This window comes from Rhinatrema bivittatum, chromosome 7 (genome assembly GCF_901001135.1).
Source record: "Rhinatrema bivittatum chromosome 7, aRhiBiv1.1, whole genome shotgun sequence".
Classification (NCBI taxonomy): Eukaryota; Metazoa; Chordata; class Amphibia; order Gymnophiona; family Rhinatrematidae; genus Rhinatrema; species Rhinatrema bivittatum.
Genome location: NC_042621.1, coordinates 58,339,389 through 58,357,890, shown reverse-complemented (window position 1 = coordinate 58,357,890; position 18,502 = coordinate 58,339,389). Strand labels below are relative to the sequence as shown.

General features: G+C 44.3%; 1 pseudogene; it reads left to right on the top strand.

Annotated features, from left to right (window-relative positions):
- The first annotated feature begins 9,759 nt into the window (after positions 1–9,759).
- Positions 9,760–11,862, top strand: LOC115096157 (annotated as a pseudogene).
- The last annotated feature ends 6,640 nt before the right edge of the window (positions 11,863–18,502 follow it).

The following is an 18,502-nucleotide window of genomic DNA, read 5'->3' as shown; positions in this document are numbered from 1 at the left end:
ACGATCGTGGACCCTTGGGCCGGCTAGAAGGTGATGATGTAACACTGGGAGAATCTCACAGCAGAGTTGTAGCTGGGAGGCGGACTTGCAGAAGAGATCTGAGAGTTGAATCAGAGATCCAAGGGAGTCTTCACCACTGGAAGCCTGCGATCCCCCCGGGAGGAGCCAGTGAGGACTCAAGCCACTTGGACTTAGGAGTTGTCTCCGAAGGACGAAGAGAGAGAAGTACTCCAAATCAAGGTGGGCTGCAGAGATGCCAGAAGCAAGGTCAGGCCAAGGGTCAGGGCAGGTGGCGGACAGCAGAAGCCAAGGACGAGCTGAAGTCAGAAGCCAGGAAGATGATCTGAAGTCAAAGTCAGGAGACAAGCCGGGGTCAGAAGCCAAGAAGACACAGGAACAAAGACAAGACAGCGACTAAGCAACTCAGGAGAGTGGAACCTCGTTGCAAGGCAAGGGAGAAGACAGCCAGGCAGATTTAAATACCAGCAGCGTCTGACGTCATCCTGGAGGTAGAGCTGTCCTTTCCCACGCTGGTCCCTTTAATTTACAGAGACCCTGCGCACGCGCGTGCGCCTAGGGGGGCGGGGCTAGCTGCTAAGCGTCGGCGGCATCTCATCGAGGGAGGCCATGGGATCGGAGCACCGCGGTCCCTGGAATGCCCCTGGGGTGAGTGAGGGGGCCGACAGCAGACCTCCGCGGACTGGACCGCAACAACATCTGCCTGTTCATTCATGTTGATTGAATAAAAAAATCTTTTACTACTACAGTATGGCTCCTGTGCCTGTAGTTGTTGTACCTTCTCTGACACACCCATGCTATTGTGGATTTATCTTTTGGTGTGTTTTTGATCTCCATTCTTCCCGGTGGTTTACCTTGTGAGTTATCCATCTAAATGGCTTTTGAATATCTACCCCACAGTTTTTTGTAAATTCATATGATGAAAATCAATAAAGAAATGTTAACAAAAAAGATAGTAAACAGAGAGTTGAGCTAAATGGTCAGTTTTCTGAATGGAGAAAGGTGAATAGTGGAGTGCACCAGTGATCTATACTAGAACCATTTCTTTTTAACATATTCATAAATGACCTAGAGATGGAAAAAACTTGGCTGATGATAAAAAATTATTCAAAGTTATTAAATCACAAGAGGATTGTGAAACATTGCAAGAGGATCCTACAAGACTGGGAGACTGGGCATCGAAATGGCAGATGACATTTAAGGTGACGAAGTGCAAAGTGATGCATATAGGGAAGAGCAACCCAAATTATAGCTACACAATGCAAAGCTCCACACTGGGAGTCACTACCCCAGTGATCTAGACGTCATTATGATTAAGGTGTGCTCAGTGTGCTGTGGCAGCCAAAAAAGTAAATAGAATGCTAGGAATTATTAGGAAAGGAATGGAGAATTAATATGAGAATTTCATAATGCCTCCATATCGCTCTCTGGTGTGACCATACTTTGAGAAATATGTGCAGTTTGGTTACTGCTTCTCAAAAAAGATATAGTGGAAATAGAAAAGGTACAGAGGAGGGCAACCAAAATGATAAAGGGAATGGAACATTTCTCCTGTTAGGATTGTGGACCCTTGAGGCGGTTGAAACCTGCGGGTGAGAGTTGAATATGCCCACAGGAATGATACAGCCGGCAAGTGGCACTGAGGAGAGGCTAGAGGATGTCTTCACCGCTGAAAGCCCGCGGTTCCCCCAGGAGGAGCCCGTAGGAACCCGGGCCTCTCGGACTTAGGTGGACCCTATGCGTCCAAGGGTCAGAGGAGCAGTTCCTAGAAGTATCAGGACAATAGGAGGTCTGAAGAGACTTCACCCTCGGAAGCCTGTGGTCCCCCCGGGAGGAGCTTGTGAGGACCCGAGCCACTGGGACTTAGGAGAGACCTCCGGGTAGAAGATAAATGGAACCTGCTGCAGTGGAAGAAGACGGAGCCAGGGTCCAGGGAGAAGCTGAAGTCAGGAGCCCGAAGTCAGAGGTCAATTGCCAATACCAGGGACAGAAGCACAAGTCGGCGTCAGAGACGAAGCAAGGTCAGGAGCCAGGAATCAGAAGACAATACCAAAACCAGAGACGAAGGCCGAAGTCGGAGTCAGAGGATGAAGCAAAGGACAGAGGAATGGAACCAGGATGGAGTCAGAGGACGAAGCAAACATCAGGAAGGAATGGAACCAGGGAACAAGAAATGCAACTAGCTACTCCAGGGAGTGAACCTTGTTGCAAGGCAAGGGAAGGCTCCAGCTGCAGGATTTAAATAGCCCTGCAGCATCTGACATCATCCGGAGGCAGTCCTGTGTTCTCCCGCTCTGGCCCCTTTAAATCCGGAGCCCTAGCGTGCGCGCCTAGGGGCGGGGCCAGCCGCGGGAGGACGCCGGCATCTCCTTCGAGGAGGGAGCGCTGCGTCTAAGGCCTGTGCAGGCCTATCAGAGGTGGCAGCGGTCCGAGCTGGGGCGGCGGTGAGTAAAAACTAAAAAGGTTAGGGCTCTTCAGTTTGGAGAAGAGACAGCTGAGGAGAGATATAATAGAGGTCTATAAAATAATGAGTGGAGTGAAATGGGTAAATGTGAATCAGTTGTTTCCTCTTTCAAAAAGCACAAAGACTAGGGAACATTCAATGAAGTTACTAGATGATACATTTAAAACAAATAGAAGAAATATTTTTGTACTCAACACATGAATTCATTGCCGGAGCATGTGGTGAAAGCTGTTAGTGTAGCTGGATTTAAAAAAAATATAGACAACTTCCCAGAAGAAAAGTCCATAAACCAGTATTAAGGTGGGGAAATCCACTGTATATCCATGGGATTAGCTGAATGGAATCTATCAAACCTTTGGGATCCTGCCAGGTACTTGTGACGTGAATTGGCCACTGTTGGAAACAGAATGCTGGACTTGATGGACCTTTGGTCTGACCCAGTATGGCAAACTTATTTTTTATGTTTTAAATGGCTGTTAAAAATGTATCTGGGCAAAGTGCATGTAAAAGTTCTTTTTGCATGTAATTTTACATGAACTGGAGAGGGGAGGTCTTTCGGTGTAGAGCTGGAACATCTGCACATACTTTTCTATTTTAAAAAGAGTGTTCCTAAGCTCACCTGCACAGATTACACCCTCAATAAAGCTGTGTAAAGTTGTGCAGTGAGTTTGTGTGCAGATTTTCAAAGTGAAGTTATGTGCATAAGTTTGTTCTGAAAATTTAGTATGAATTCTATATACAAAGGTATATACAGAGTTTACCCCATCACCCACAGTTATAAAATCAACCTCCATATTGAGCTAATTTTCAAAGGAGTTATGCACTTAAAATTAGCATATATGCACATTAGCAGCTTGGTACTTCCATACATGCTATTTTATAAACATCGAAAGTACATGCATATTTTTGGTTATGGGAGCACATTTACCTGCGCAAAAAAGGGCCAGGCTAGGAGCGCTCTGGGGCAGACCAAAAAGGTCCTTGCACAAATTGCTATTTTATAAGAGATTTAAGCGAGTACATTAGGCAACTTATTCATGCAAATTTACACTTGCTAATTAACTATCTATCACAGTTAATATCAGACTCCATTGTTGCTTGCTCTTTTTTGGTAGGAGGTCTGGGTGAACTCTTGGGAGTTCAGGGTGTTAGGGGGCTAAGGGGGTAGAGGGAGATGGGTAGGAGTGGGGGTGTGGGAGAGGGAAGGCAATGATGTCAGTAGAAAGGGGAATGGATGATGCTGGGGGGGGGGTGGAGAGGGATGGGAAGGGAAGAGAAGAGAAGGGAAGAGAAGAGAAAGCGATGATGGTGAAGGTGTTGGTGTACTATGATGAAAAGAACCCTGTGCCAAGAAAGGTTGGGAACCAACCACTGACAGTGGCCATTTTTTTTCTTTTTTATATCCCCTATAACATTTGTATTCTTATGCTTTGGTAAAAAAAAAAAAGTCAAAAATACTCATTCTAGCATGATGGGAGTTGAATTTCCCATAACTGGCCAAAATAAGCTACTCTAATTAACATTTCGGCTACAGTTACCATTCCCAGTAGTACTGCCAATCACTAATGATGCACAGTCTGCCCTTTCTGGTATTAAGGAGATCAGCTCTGCTAGGGGACAATAGGATGATCAAAATGATGTGATATAGCCAAGAGCATAGATTGTTTTATCTCAATGCATGTAGCCATCTGGTGACCTTACTGGCAAAGAATTAAATACTTGGAACTCAAGAAGAATTAGACCACATTAAAAAATGGCTACACTGGAATTCGATATGTATAGGCCTCTGTAAAAAATTTCTTTTATGAATTTTTTTTTGCTAAATGTTTGATTAAATGATAAAACAAGAAATATATCGGAAATAGAAGCTATTACATTTCCTATGCAAAATATATTTTCTAAGCCACTGAAGACTAATTGTGCCACCATTTGTAGAATTAACAGCAGATTGCGGCCTCTTATGTAGTGACTAACTTGAAAAAAATGCGTTTTAGTGATGTCTTTATAAACAAAAGAAGTAAATGTATGTGGAAAGGACAGACTATATGAAAGTCTTTAAAGGGAAGGTTTTACAATTACATTTTATTGGAATCATGACTTTTAAGAACCACTACATGTTTTTTTTTTAATTCTGTGTCACTTCAGAGAAATTGTTTTACTTTCACTTCGCAGGTCATTCGCTTTGCAGGTCATTCACTTTGCAGGCATTTCACTTTGCAGGTCATTATTTTGCTTAAAGGTGTTCTTGAAAGATGGCAGACTGATTCTTTCTGTAATGGAGTAGAACTAAAGAGGCATTGTTTTATGGTTAGGGCTTCTGATTCTAGGGTTTTCTAAAATGCAAATTTAGGAGGTTATCTTTCATGCAATTAGGGTGTTTTGTAGGATACCACGTATAGGTGTAGGGGGAGGCCTAGAAGGGGGCGCAACAGATGTGGAGTGGGAGTCATCTTCTCTTGTGACTGCAGTAGTCATTTTCAACATTATATGAAAATAAGGGTCTATTCCCCACGCGGCCATGGCTTGTCAGGATAAGCCCTATGAAAGGCTTTCAGGAGCTCCTTATCAAGGATATTATGGGAAAGTTTCCACGAATTCTCCTCAGCCCCATAACCCTTCCAGGTATTCCTATTTTCCTCGACGACGATGAACATCAAGGACCTCTCTTACCTGGAGGGAGAAGTCATGTTCAGCAGAGACCCATGGAGGAGAGGGAACTCTGTGTGAGGGCCAGGAGAGGACCAATGGCTTCAACGTGTTATGGATGCCCATGGCACGAGGTAGCTGGAGTTGGTATGATACCGCTCCCACTCTTCGGATTATAGGAAATGGTCCTATGTACTTTGGCGCCAAGCAATGAGAGGGAAGTCTCAGTCATATGTCAAGCGCTTAGCCACACCTTTTTGCCAGGATGGAAGAGTGGAGCAGGACGTCTATGGATATCAGAGTTACGCTTGGAGTGTTCAGCGGCTTGAGAAAGACACTTTTTTTCTTGGTTCCATACCAGACGAATGTGTGAGCCATCGATTGTGCCGCTGGAGACGGAACTGTTAAGGGAACAGGAAGAGGCAGGCGGAGCTGCCGTCCGAATCCACAGAAAATGGGGAAACATCGGTGGCTGCAGCAACATGTGTGTTGTGCGACAGCTTGGCCCAAGGAAGAAGATCAGACCAATTATCTTGCTGATCATTTACATAGGAGCGTAGGAACTTCTTCAGAGTCCGATTGGTCCTTTCAGCTTGGCCATTGGCCTGTGGACGATAGGCCGATGTATAGCTTAAGGAAATGTTGAACTTCTTAAATAGAAAATGCCAATACTTGGCAGCAAACTGTGGTCCCCGATCAGAGATGATCTCCTTGGAGAGTTCATGAAGGCGAAAGATGTTCTTTAAGAACAGCTTCACTAGTTCTGGGGCTGAAGGGAGACCTGGCAGAGGAATAAAGTGACCCATTTTCGAATAACGGTCGATGATGACCCAAATCACAGTGTTGTTCTGGGAAGGAGGCAGGTCCATAATAAAGTCCGTCGAGATGCTTGACCATGGTTTGATAGGTGCCGGGAGTGGTTGCAGTAAGCCCCAGGGCTTTCCAGTAGGTGGCTTCTGCTGAGCACAGATGGGACACGAGTCCACATAGTTTTGGGAGTCTTGCACCATATTGGGCCACGAATAGTGTCTTCATAACATCTCTAAGGTTCTGGCATGGCCCGGATGGCCTGCCAACTTGGAGTCATGAGACCATTTCAGAAATCGTTCACGTAATCTCTTAGGAACGACAGTTTTTCCAGTAGGAACTGTAGTGGTCATGGCAAGGGAAATACTGAAGCTAGGAACTTCAGGGTTGTCTTCAGGTTTGAATGATCTGGATAGCGCATCAGCGTGAAGGTTCTTAGAGCCAGGACGGAAACAAAGCGTGAAGTTGAATCGTTCAAAGAAAAGTGCCCATCGGGCTTGACGAGGGTTCAGAAGTTGAGCCTCTTTCAGAGGCTCAAGGTTCTTATGGTCAGTGAAGATGATAAACTTGTGTTGTGCCCCTTCCAACCAGGGGCACCACTCTTGGAGTGCCAACTTGACTGCGAGGAGTTCACGGTCACCAACGGTGTAACGCTGTTCCATAGGCAAAAACGTGTGAATAGAAAAAGCAGGGAATCAGTTTGCCCTTCGGAGAAATCTGGCTCAAGACAGCTCCTGCATCAATTGCTGAGGCATCGACCTCCACGATGAAGGGACGTGTGGGGTCCAGGTGCTGCAAACAAGGGCTGGAGCAGAATGCTTCCTTGATAGTCTGGAAGGTAGCAAGTGCTTTGGGTGCCCATACCCAGGTGTTGGCCCCTTTCCTAGTCATAGCAATAAGTGGGGCAACTAGGGAGGAGTAATTAGCAATGAAGCCCCGGTAATAATTGGTAAAACCAAGAAAATGTTGCAAGGCTCAGAGACCTACTGGCTAGGGCCAGTCGCGGATCCCCTGGACTTTCTCAGGGTCCATGGAAAATCCTTGGTCAGAAATGATGTACCCTAGGAAGGGTAAGCGATTATGCTCAAACAGGCATTTTTCCAGCTTGGCGTACAAGTGGGTCTCTCGTAAACGTTGCAGTTCGATCCTACGTGATCTCTATGAGATTCAGGTCTTTAGAAAAGATCAAGATGTCGTCAAGGTATACGACTACGAAGGAGTACAGAAGATCTCAGAAGACTTCATTCATAAGGCGTTGGAAGACCGCTGGGGCATTACATAGCCCAAAGGGCATCACAGTGTATTTGTAGTGACTGTCCCTTGTGTTAAATGTGGTTTTCCATATATCATCAGGTTGGATGAGTACCAAATTGTACGCACCCCTCAGATCCAGCTTGGAGAAGATCCGTGCCCCTTCAAGGTGATCAAACAGCTCACTAATGAGGGGCAATGGGTATCAGTCTTTATGGGTTATGGTGTTGAGCCCCCTGTAATCAATACAGGGGCGTAGACTGCCATCCTTCTTCTTGACAAAGAAGAACCCTGCCACAGCAGGGGAGTCAGATGGATGGATGAAATCTTTCTCTAGGCTCTCCTTTATATACTCCGACATAGCCTGAATCTCAGGTTGAGACAATGGATAAGTTCTGCCTTTTGGAGGCGTAGTGCCAGGCAGGAGTTCAATAGGACAGTTGAACTTGCGTAGCGGAGGCAAGTTATCTGCTTTCTGCTTCGAGAAGACATTGTTGAAGTCTGAATACTTCGGAGGCAAACCAGGTAAGGTAGACTTCAGGACAGGAACTATGGAGATACGGAATGCAAATAAGTCTTTGGCATTTGGAGCCCCACTGTACCAACTGCAGGGTTTGCTAGTCAAACTGGGGTTCATGAGCCTGGAGCCAGGGCAGACCCAGGATAATCGGGTGCGTTGATCACTTCAGTACATAGAAAGACATCTCTTCCTCGTGGAGAGTATCCACGGTAAGATGAACAGCCACTGTCCAGTGAGTAATGAGTCCTGGAAGATGATCCCCCTGAATGGAGACAATGCGGAGACTCGCCTCCAATGGATGGAGAGGGATATTCAAGAGCTTGATGATGTCGTCCATAATGAAGCTGCCACTAGCTCTGGTATCAACAAGAGCGGACAGGGAGACAGGAAGCAAAGGTTGAGGGCCAGTAACATCTCGGGACCCCCACCAGGCTCAGGCATTGCAGTTTCCCAGTTGTACCAGGCAGGACTGCAGACAATGTCCAGAAATGCCATAATAAAGGCAAAGACACTCCTTCTGCTGACGTAGTTGTTCGGTCGGAGACAAACGCCCGCGATTCACCTCCATAGGTTCCACCATGGAGGAAAGTGGTGGTGCCAAATTCTTCACCGGAGGATTGGAGGTACTTGTGGGTCATGCTATAGGAGAGCATAGAGCCTTTACTTCTAGGTGTCTTTGCCAGAGATGATGATCAATCCTCCCAGCCAGGGAAATCAGGTCCTCTAGAGACATGGGAGTCTTACGGACAGAGAGCTCATCTTTGAGAGCACAGGAGAGTCCATCTAGGAAGATGGCGTGCAGACAATCTTCTTGCCACCCAAGCTCTGTGGCTAGAGTTTGAAACTCTACCATATACTCAGAAAGGGTCCTTGCCCCTTGATGGAGGTGGAGTAAATTATGGCTGGCAACAGCCTGGCGGCTTGGGTCTCCAAAGGTCTACTTGAAGAGAGCGACGAATTCAGATAACTTGGAAAGAATGGGATCAGAACGTTCCCATAAGGAAGTTGCCCACGCAAGGGCTTTCCCTTCCAAACGAGACAGAATGAAGGTCACCTTAGTGATTTCCTTCAAAAACAGCGAGGGTTGCAGTGCAAACTGCATAAAGCACTGATTAAGGAAGCCATGACAGGAGCGTGGGTCCCCATTATATTGAGAAGGTGCAGGAAGTGCCAAAGATGCTTTGGGAAGCATGGTGGCCAAGAGGCCCACAGGATTGGCCAAAGCTGTATCTTGTAGCTGGGAACGAAGTTCTTCCACCGAAGAGGCCAGCGTTTCCAAAGCTTGATGATGTTGTTTTACTGTGGCGGCCAAACCCGGTAGGGCCCTGGAGGCGGGAGATTCCTCCGTGTCCATGGCCTTGGCAACCTGTTGCACTCGGGGGTGGACCCTTGTCCTGTGGCAGTGGAGATGCACCTCCTGGTAGGGACCAGGAGGCAACTGCCCCCAGGGGGCAGAGCACGGAAGGAGACAGAGGCTAGGTTCACCACTGGAAGCCCGAGGTCTCCCTGGGAGGAGCCCATTGGGACCCGGGCCTTTTGGACTTAGGAGGGCCTCGCAGGGTCTCCTGGGAGAGTGAAAGTCCAGCGTGCTCACAGACAGAAGGGGAGTATGGTCAGGTTCGAGACTGGAGGTCAGGTGGAACAAGGCGGGCCAGAAGAGCATAGGTTATGACAAAGCTAGGAACAGAGCCAGAATCTAGAGACAAGGTCAAGCAGGTAGAGGTCAGAGTCCAGGAGTCAGTCCGAGGAATGGTCAACAAAGCAGAGATCAGGTATGAGAGGTCAGATGAGGTCACAGGCAGGTTGAGGTCAGGAGGCAGGCAGCAGACAGACGAGTCGAGTAGCAGGCTGGAGTCAGGAGGCAGGTGGCAGACAGACGAGTCGAGTAACAGACTGGAGTCAGGAGGCAGGTGGCAGACAGACGAGTCGAGTAACAGACTGGAGTCAGAAGGCAGGCAGCAGGCAGGCAGGTCGAAGAACAGACTGGGTTCAGAAGGCAGGCAGGCAAGCACACAGGTCAAGTAGCAAACCGAGGTCAGTACCAGAGAGACAGTCCGGAGGTTACTAACTGGGGAGACGAACAGATGAACAGGAACAGAAGGACGCTGGAACTAGGAAGCAGCAGCAAGGCAGGAACAGAACTGGAACAGAAGGATCCTGGAATGAGACTTGGAACAAGACAGGAGCAAGTACAAGCGCGGAGATAATCTAGCATAAGCCAATCCGATTGCCAAGGCAAGGAAGTGCAGGCAGGGACTTCCTTATAGCAGAGAATCAATCAGGGTGCGCCGCAGAGCTAAGACCCGCCCTGGGCCCTACAAGAGGCCGGGTGGTCTGCGCAAGTGCACGTAGGGGTGTGGCCAACAGTTCCGAAGATGCCGAGCTCTGGCGTGAGGCCTGGTGCGCAGTAGAAGGCCTGGCGACGACCGCCGCGGGACACCAGGGCCTGGAAGTGCTAGCAGCTGCCGCTAGGGAGGCCGACCCGGGACCTGCCGTGGAACTATGAAGGTGAGCAGGCCCATGCGCAGGACAGGTGCGGATGGGGCACATAACAACATCAGCTCAAACAGCTGGGGATATGTTTTACCAGAAGGGAAAATCATGCCTAGTACAGTTTTTGTTGCTGGAATTGATAGGATGGATGAAATTGAAATCCGGGATTTCTTTGCATGATTTGGCACAGTGAAAGAAGTTAAAATAATCACTGATCAAACAATCTAGCTAACATGTATCTAAACATTATAAAACAACTTCTAAACCAAATGGAACTAGTGATTAACATTGACACATTTCTACACTTAGAGAGAAAGAATATCGTAATCATCCAAAATCCAATAACACTCAAAAACAACCAGAAAATTGATCTAGCTAAAAAAGTACATAATCTAGGAGTAATAATGGACTCAAAAATCAATCTAAAACAACACATTTCGCTAAAAGTAAAAGAAGGCTACACAAAACTCATGATACTCAGAAGACTAAAACCACTACTAACACCATCTCCAGGCACTAGTTTTTTCAAGCACTGACTACTGCAATGCACTTTTACTAGGACTCCCGAATTCAACATTAAGACCACTTCAAATATTACAAAACACAGCAGCTAGAATACTGACCGGAAAAAGAAAAAGGGACCATATAACAAACATTGGCAAAATTACACTGGCTACCCATTGAATACAGGATTAAATACAAAGTATTATGTACCATACAAAACTAATACATGGTAAAGAAGCAGACTGGCTAAACACAGCATTTCGAGTACACTTCCCACAAAGAGACCTTCACTCAGCAAATAAAGCACTTCTAACCATTCCCTCAGTAAGGACAGCAAAACTATCACAAGTAAGAGAAAGGGCCTTATCATCAGCAGGCCCCATATTATGGAACACACTGCCTCCTGAGATCAGACTACAAAGCGATCTCAAAACCTTTAAGAAAAACTTAAAAACATGGTTCTTTAAACAAGCCTTTTCTAAAGAGACCGGAGAATAGAGAACATACAGGAACATGCAAAAAAAACACAATCACACAACAACAACCTCACAACATACATGACATTACTTTATTAACGCTCATAACAAACATAAATATTATCGATGTACAGTACGATGGTACACCTAGACAAAACTTATACCCAACTATTGTGCCCCTTTTATGATATATTGTAACCGAACCTTTTGGCACCTGTTAGAATGTACTATAGTACACATTCACTTACCTTATTTTATGTGCCTGTATGTAAACCGTTGTGATGGTATGTATCTTAGCGACGGTATAGAAAAGTTTTTAAATAAAAAAAATAAAATAAAATATGGCTTTGTGTCATATTATGATGATGTGGATTAATTTTCATGGGAAAAAACTGAAACTGGGTCCAGCAATCAGAAAATAGCAGAGTCCTCCTTCAGCCTCCTGCTCTACAGTTTCACAATGTCTGGAACAATCAAAACACTGAACCTTACATACAGTATCCACCTATGGTGAGTCCAGTGACTCCGCATGTTCAGACATACCCACCATATCAAAATTCGCATCCGGTAATAATCCAGCAGATCCCATTAGGGTACCAGCAGCCAGCCTATAACTATCAGGTTACACCACGGTGGCCTGCTGAGAGCAAAGGAGTTATATCGTACCTCAGATTACTATGTAAATTTGTTACCTGCCAAGAATTTGAGGACTGTGCAGGTTATAAATCAAGAAATAAATAAAACATTTGGCTAATCTAAGTTAGGTGGCCAATACCAATGGTTTGATGGTGGTTAAAGGAGTGAAAATTGAGGGGCGCAGGGGAGAGGGAAGGGAATAAAAGGGGTGAATGTTTACGTTCTATAAATGTGATTGTAAGCAATGTGGCATGTGTTCTGTCTTGGTTTTTTGTATAGTTCTTGGGAGTTCTTGTTGAATCTTTATTTAAGGAAACATTTCATAGGTTAACTCAATATGCTGCACAATGTGAAACATCTGTGGTAGTGGTTTAATTGTTATAGTGTGGAAAATACTACAGATGCTTAAAAGATTTAACACTGGAATTCCCATGTTACAAGAAACACATCTAAGTAATGAAGAACATGCCAAGTTAAAACATCAGTGGGTTGAAGGGGTATTTCCAGCATCCTTGGGGTGTGGGAGTGCAGGGGTGGCCACAATGGTTCATAAAGCCCTTTTAAAGAAACTAAAATAATAAAAGACCCCCAAGTGGAGATATGAACTGACTGAGGGCACTTTATTTGGCAAACCCATTGAGATCTTTAATATCTAGGCACTGAATATTTATTACCATGGCTTTTTTATTAACCTGGTAAACCTGCTATCTAATTACAGTCATATATGTCTATGGTACCTGGGGAGACTTCAACTGTGTTTCAGGAAAGGGATATGGATAGTTTACTAGAGATGTGAATCGTGTCCTCGATCGTCTTAACGATCGATTTCGGCTGGGAGGGGGAGGGAATCGTATTGTTGCCGTTTGGGTGTGTAAACTATCGTGAAAAATCGTTAAAATCGTGAGCCGGCACACTAAACCCCCCTAAAACCCACCCCGACCCTTTAAATTAAATCCCCCCCCCCCCCCAACCCCCCCCCCCCCCAAATGCTTTAAATTACCTGGGGATCCGGCGGTGGTCCAGAACGGCGGCGGTCCGGAACGGCCCCCTCAATAGAATCGTGTTGTCTTCAGCCGGCGCCATTTTTCAAAATGGCCGCCGCAAAATGGCGGCGGCCATAGACAAAAACGATTCGACGGAGGAGGTCGTTCCGGACCCCCGCTGGACTTTTGGCAAGTCATGTGGGGGTCAGGAGGCCCCCCCAAGCTGGCCAAAAGTTTCCTGGGAGTCCAGCGGGGTTCCGGGAGCGATTTCTCGCCGCGAATCGTTTTCGTACGGAAAATGGCGCCGGCAGGAGATCGAGTGCAGGAGGTCATTCAGCGGCGGTCCGGAACCCCCGCTGAACGACCTCCTGCAGTCGATCTCCTGCCGGCGCCATTTTCCGTACGAAAACGATTCGCGGCGAGAAATCGCTCCCGGAACCCCGCTGGACTCCCAGGAAACTTTTGTCCAGCTTGGGGGGGCCTCCTGACCCCCACAAGACTTGCCAAAAGTCCAGCGGGGGTCCGGAACGACCTCCTCCGTCGAATCGTTTTTGTCTATGGCCGCCGCCATTTTGCGGCGGCCATTTTGAAAAATGGCGCCGGCTGAAGACAACACGATTCTATTGAGGGGGCCGTTCCGGACCGCCACCGTTCTGGACCACCGCCGGATCCCCAGGTAATTTAAAGCATTGGGGGGGGGGGTTTGGGGGGGTGGGGGGTTTAATTTAAAGGGTCGGGGGTGGGTTTTAGGGGGTTTTAGTGTGCCGGTTTTTCCTGCCCTCCCCCTTCCCCCGATTTACGATTTTTTAAACGATAAATCGGGGGAATTGGTATTGTATCGTGGCCCTAACAATTTTTTGACGATTTAAAATATATATTTTAAATCGTCAAAAAACGATTCACATCCCTATAGTTTACCAGCTAAAATACTTCATCCACCAGATTATATTAGAGGTATCTCATTCCTTTACAAACATTTGGACCGTAGAAGCCTTCACCCTATATGCACATTTCTAGAGCCCACAATTCTCAAGCTAGGTTGGATTATTTGCTGCTTTCTAGATGATATTTTGCTAAAATGGAAAGGCTAAAAAGTTAGCACTGTTCAGTTTAGAGAAAAGACAGCTAAGGAATAAGGAAGGATATGATAGAGGTCTATAAAATAATGAGAGGACTAGAATAACTATATGTGAATTGGTTATTTACTCTTTCAGATAATACAAGGACTAGAGAGGACTCTCCATTAATTTAGCATGTAGCATATTTAAAAGAAATCTGAGAAACATCTTTTTCACTCACCGCAGAATTAAACTCTGGAATTCATTGCCAGAGAATGTGATTAATGGGTTTAAAAGACTGGGTTTAAAAAAGGTTTGGATAAGTTCCTGGAGGAGAAGTCCATAAACCGCTATTAATCAAATAGACTTAAGAAATAGCCACTGCTTATTACTGGCATTAGTAGCATGGGATTTATTTACTTTTTGGGAATTTGCCAGGTACTTTTGTTCTGTATTGGACACTGTTGGAAACAGGATGCTGGGCTCGATGGACTCTTGGTCTGACCCACTATGGAAACCGCTTATGTTCTTATGAGCTGAAACTGGCCCCATAGAGCAAGGGCAATCTCAGGAACAAACTGACCCGATTGCCAAGGCAAGGAAGTGAGGCCAGGAACTTCCTTATAACGTGAGTTCAATCAGGGTGCACTGCGGAACTAGACCCTGCCCTGGAACCTACATCAGGGTGGCTGGTCCGCACGCGTGCGCATAGGGGTCGTGGCTACCTGCTGAGATGCCGAGGCCTGGCAAGAGGCCCGGCGTGCGACTGGCCCGGCAACTGCCGCCACGGGACACCGGGGCCTAGCCGGACTTCAAGGGCCGCGAGGGAGACAGGACTGGGACCCGCTGTGTGACCCCGAAGGTGAGCAGTCCCGTGCGCGGGACAACTGCGGGTGGGATGAGTAACAAAGGTGCCAAGATATTCCCTACATTGGATCATCGTGGGGGCCTACAATCTTATTTGGATTAGACAAGGTGACAAATAGAAAACTGACTTTAATATAAGAGTTGACAACTGAGTATATTGTGATGCTGCTTGGCCTCTGCAGTGCCCCAGCTGTCTTACAAGTCTTTGTCAATGATATCTTCTGGGACATTCTTTCAATGATCTATCTCAATGATATTCTGATTTTATCTCAGACCTGACCATCCACAGACAGAATGTTCAGGAGGTCTTTTCCAATCTCCACCAATATAAGCTCTTTGTTAACATTGAAAAATTCATTTTTGAGAACAAGGCAAGTTTGTTTTCTAGGTTATATAATCTTGAACAAAATGCAAGCAATAAACCTACTGGTGTGCCAATTTCTAATTTCTATCCAAAAAACATTTTTGAGATATCTATCTATATATATCTATATAAACCTCACAATGCCAACCTCACTGCACTTATTCTTTAAAAAGAAAGGGAAAACCTCAGACAGCCCATACTGAGCACCAATTTCTCAATGCTATCAAAGGAAAAAAATCCCCTTCCATCTTACTGAATTAGTGAAAGAACAGGATGAGTTTATCACCTCAATATTCCGGAACGCAACAGATAGGAACATTAGCTTATATTTTTCTAGTTTTCACCCGCAGCATTTAAAGAATAATTTACCATTTTCACAGTTTTTGTGGTGTCATCGTTTATGCTCTTATACAGATGAGTACAAGCAGCAAGATCAGATTTTTGATAAGAGGATTTCACAATATGGAAACCCAACTGATATGGTTCAGCGTGCTTATAAGCATGCCCTTTCTTCAGATTTCTCCTCCCTCTTACAGTCTAATGTATTTAAAATTATGAATTCCCCAGATATTCTAACTTATCTTCTAACAACCGCCAACTTTCGATCAGTACTACAAGTGCTAAGATTTGCAAGCACTGATTATTGCAATACCCTTCTACTAGGTTTATCATACACCTCCATAAGACCACTATAAATATTGCAGAACACGGCTGCAAGAGTATTAACTGGAAAAAGGAAGAGAGACCACATTACGGAAACACTGGCTGAGCTGCACTGGCTTCCCATTGAACAAAGAATACAGTACAAAACACTATGCACCATACACAAATTAATACACAACGAAAACGCAGACTGGCTTAACACAGCCCTTTGCATACACATCCCCAACAGAAATCTAAGATCAGCCAACAAAGCACGTCTAACTATTCCATCAGTCAAAACAGCAAGACTAACCCAGGTAAGAGAAAGGGTGTTAATCTTAGCGGGACCCATACTATGGAACTCCATGCCCTTGGAATTAAGACTACAAAGAGAAAACAAAACATTTAGAAAAAATCTAAAAACTTGGCTATTTAAACAAGCCTTTCAAAAAGAGAAGGGAGAATAGAATCCAGGGAAATGCAAGGTTCAAACCAGGGAAGTGCAAGATACAAAACACCCACACAAACAGGAATCACTAAGGGTGTATGTTTTAATAGAATTCATCACTAAAGGATAAGTTACATTTATAGAATGAGTCCTAGACTCAAAACCGATATAGAATTGACCTGGACATGATAGTGTTCACACTCATTTAACAACTAACATTGATTAAAAACTATGTTACCGAACCTTATGGCACCTGTGTAAACTGATAGATTTTAATAGCATTACTTTTTGTGCCTTACTGTAAACCGTTGTGACGGTTCCCACCTTAACGACAGTATAGAAAAAGATTTAAATAAATAAATAAATAAATAAAAATACTTTGTTTATAAGAAAACATTGGGTGATTCTATCTTTGCATGAGTATTTTTAGATTTTGTCTGTTTTGCATATGCTAGGAGCTGTAACCTTTAAGATATCTTAGTTCCCTTGATGCTTCCTTTAGTATCTTCTTCAGAGGAGTAGGAATTATATGGACATTTCAAGTGTGGACAGTGTATTTTTTGTTTTATCATGCTACAGACTTCAACTTTTCAGCATCCTAAATTGAGCTGAGGCTTCTCTCTTTACAGCATTGATAAACTTGTGATACTACATATGTGGTCTATGTTTTGTTATGTCCTTGCAATTTGCAGGGAAAACATCTAAGAAATTAGACACTGCTATCAGAGCACAAAAGTTATTTATTGCATCAATGCCTAGGAGCACCTTTAGTAGGGATGTGCATTCGTTTTGGATGAACTGGACATTTTCAACGAAAATTGGGGTCCTCCGAAAAAAAAAAAAAAAAAAAAAGCCCGAACCGCGGGAAAAATGAAATTTCCCATGGCAGGCCGAAAACAAAGCCCGAACCTTACCGCTGCACATCTCTAGCCTTTAGAACAACATTGCGTAACTTGTCAACATTCTTTTTCAGAACTACCCTGCTGTGTGATTGATTTTGTTCCTTCACATCCTCAATTTGGGGGACTGGGATCGTCAGCTAATCTGATTTGTCGGTTATAATGGTCTTAATTTGACCATTGAATGGAATCTATTTCTAGGAATGAGCTTGAGGCTTTTTCTGATTGTTCTGCATATTAAGCGGTATAACTTTAAAAGAGACGCTCTTTTCTCGTTCAGATTCAAAATGGCTGCTGAAGACTGTGCAGATAAGAGTTGCTGTATTGAATCTCAGTAACTGATATTTTGCCCCTGGTGCAGCTATAGATTAGTGAAATATAGCCCACATTGACTTGTTTAGATAAGTACTATATTTCTTTTAATTGATGATAATGGTACAAGTACTGCATTTTGGCATTGCATGAACTATTTTATGAATGAACTCACTAAAATGGAAAGGGTTTGTTTTTTTTCCTATGATGGCTGCTGAAGCCTGTGAGTTAATAACACTGAGAAATTAGTGATTTCAATGCGGTCTGTCTGAGGTTTTCTTTTTTTTTTGTATTTATATTTTATTGAATTTTAATAATACCCATTTGGTAAAATTCTGGTAAACATATTGGAGCTGAAATTAATTATCACATCAACATAATACATACATATAAATAAAGTTCCAATAGACAAGTCCCCAATCTGGGAGGCTATAGCGGAATACAGAACAAAGAAAATTAAACTGCAGTAATTACAGCATAGAGAGAGACTATTAATTATTTTACTATTACAATCCATATATTCCAATCATTTAGAATGCTTGTTTATCCACAAGAAATATTTCTAAGTGAGTAGGTTCTTGAAATATAAATCTATTTTTCTGATAAATAACCATTTACAGGGAAATTTTAAGAAGAAAACTTCGCCAAGGGATAGAATAAGTTTTAACAAAATAAATTGTTTTCTCCTCATTTGGGTACTTCTAGATACATCTGGAAATATCTGAATTTTGTGACCACAAAAGGCAACATCTTTATTTCCAAAATATTTCTGGAACACCAAGTTTTTATCCTGCTTACTACAAAAGGATACCAAGAGTGTAGCCCTAGTGGGAATATCGTCTATAGATGCCTCTAAAAAAGAAGTCAAATTAGGACTATGCCCCTGTAATATGTCCATCTTCCTGATCTGCTGCCCTCAGCTTGAAACCAGGAATATAATATATTTTGGAAATAGTCATTTCTTTTACTGATGTAATAGATAATACTTCACTTAAATATTTTCTAAATAATTCAGTAGCTGATAGGGATGTGCAGCAGGGACGGATTCGTCCCATTCGGTATTCATATTCGTCAGGACCCAAATCCGTTGCATCCGTTCTCGGGGGACCCCGAT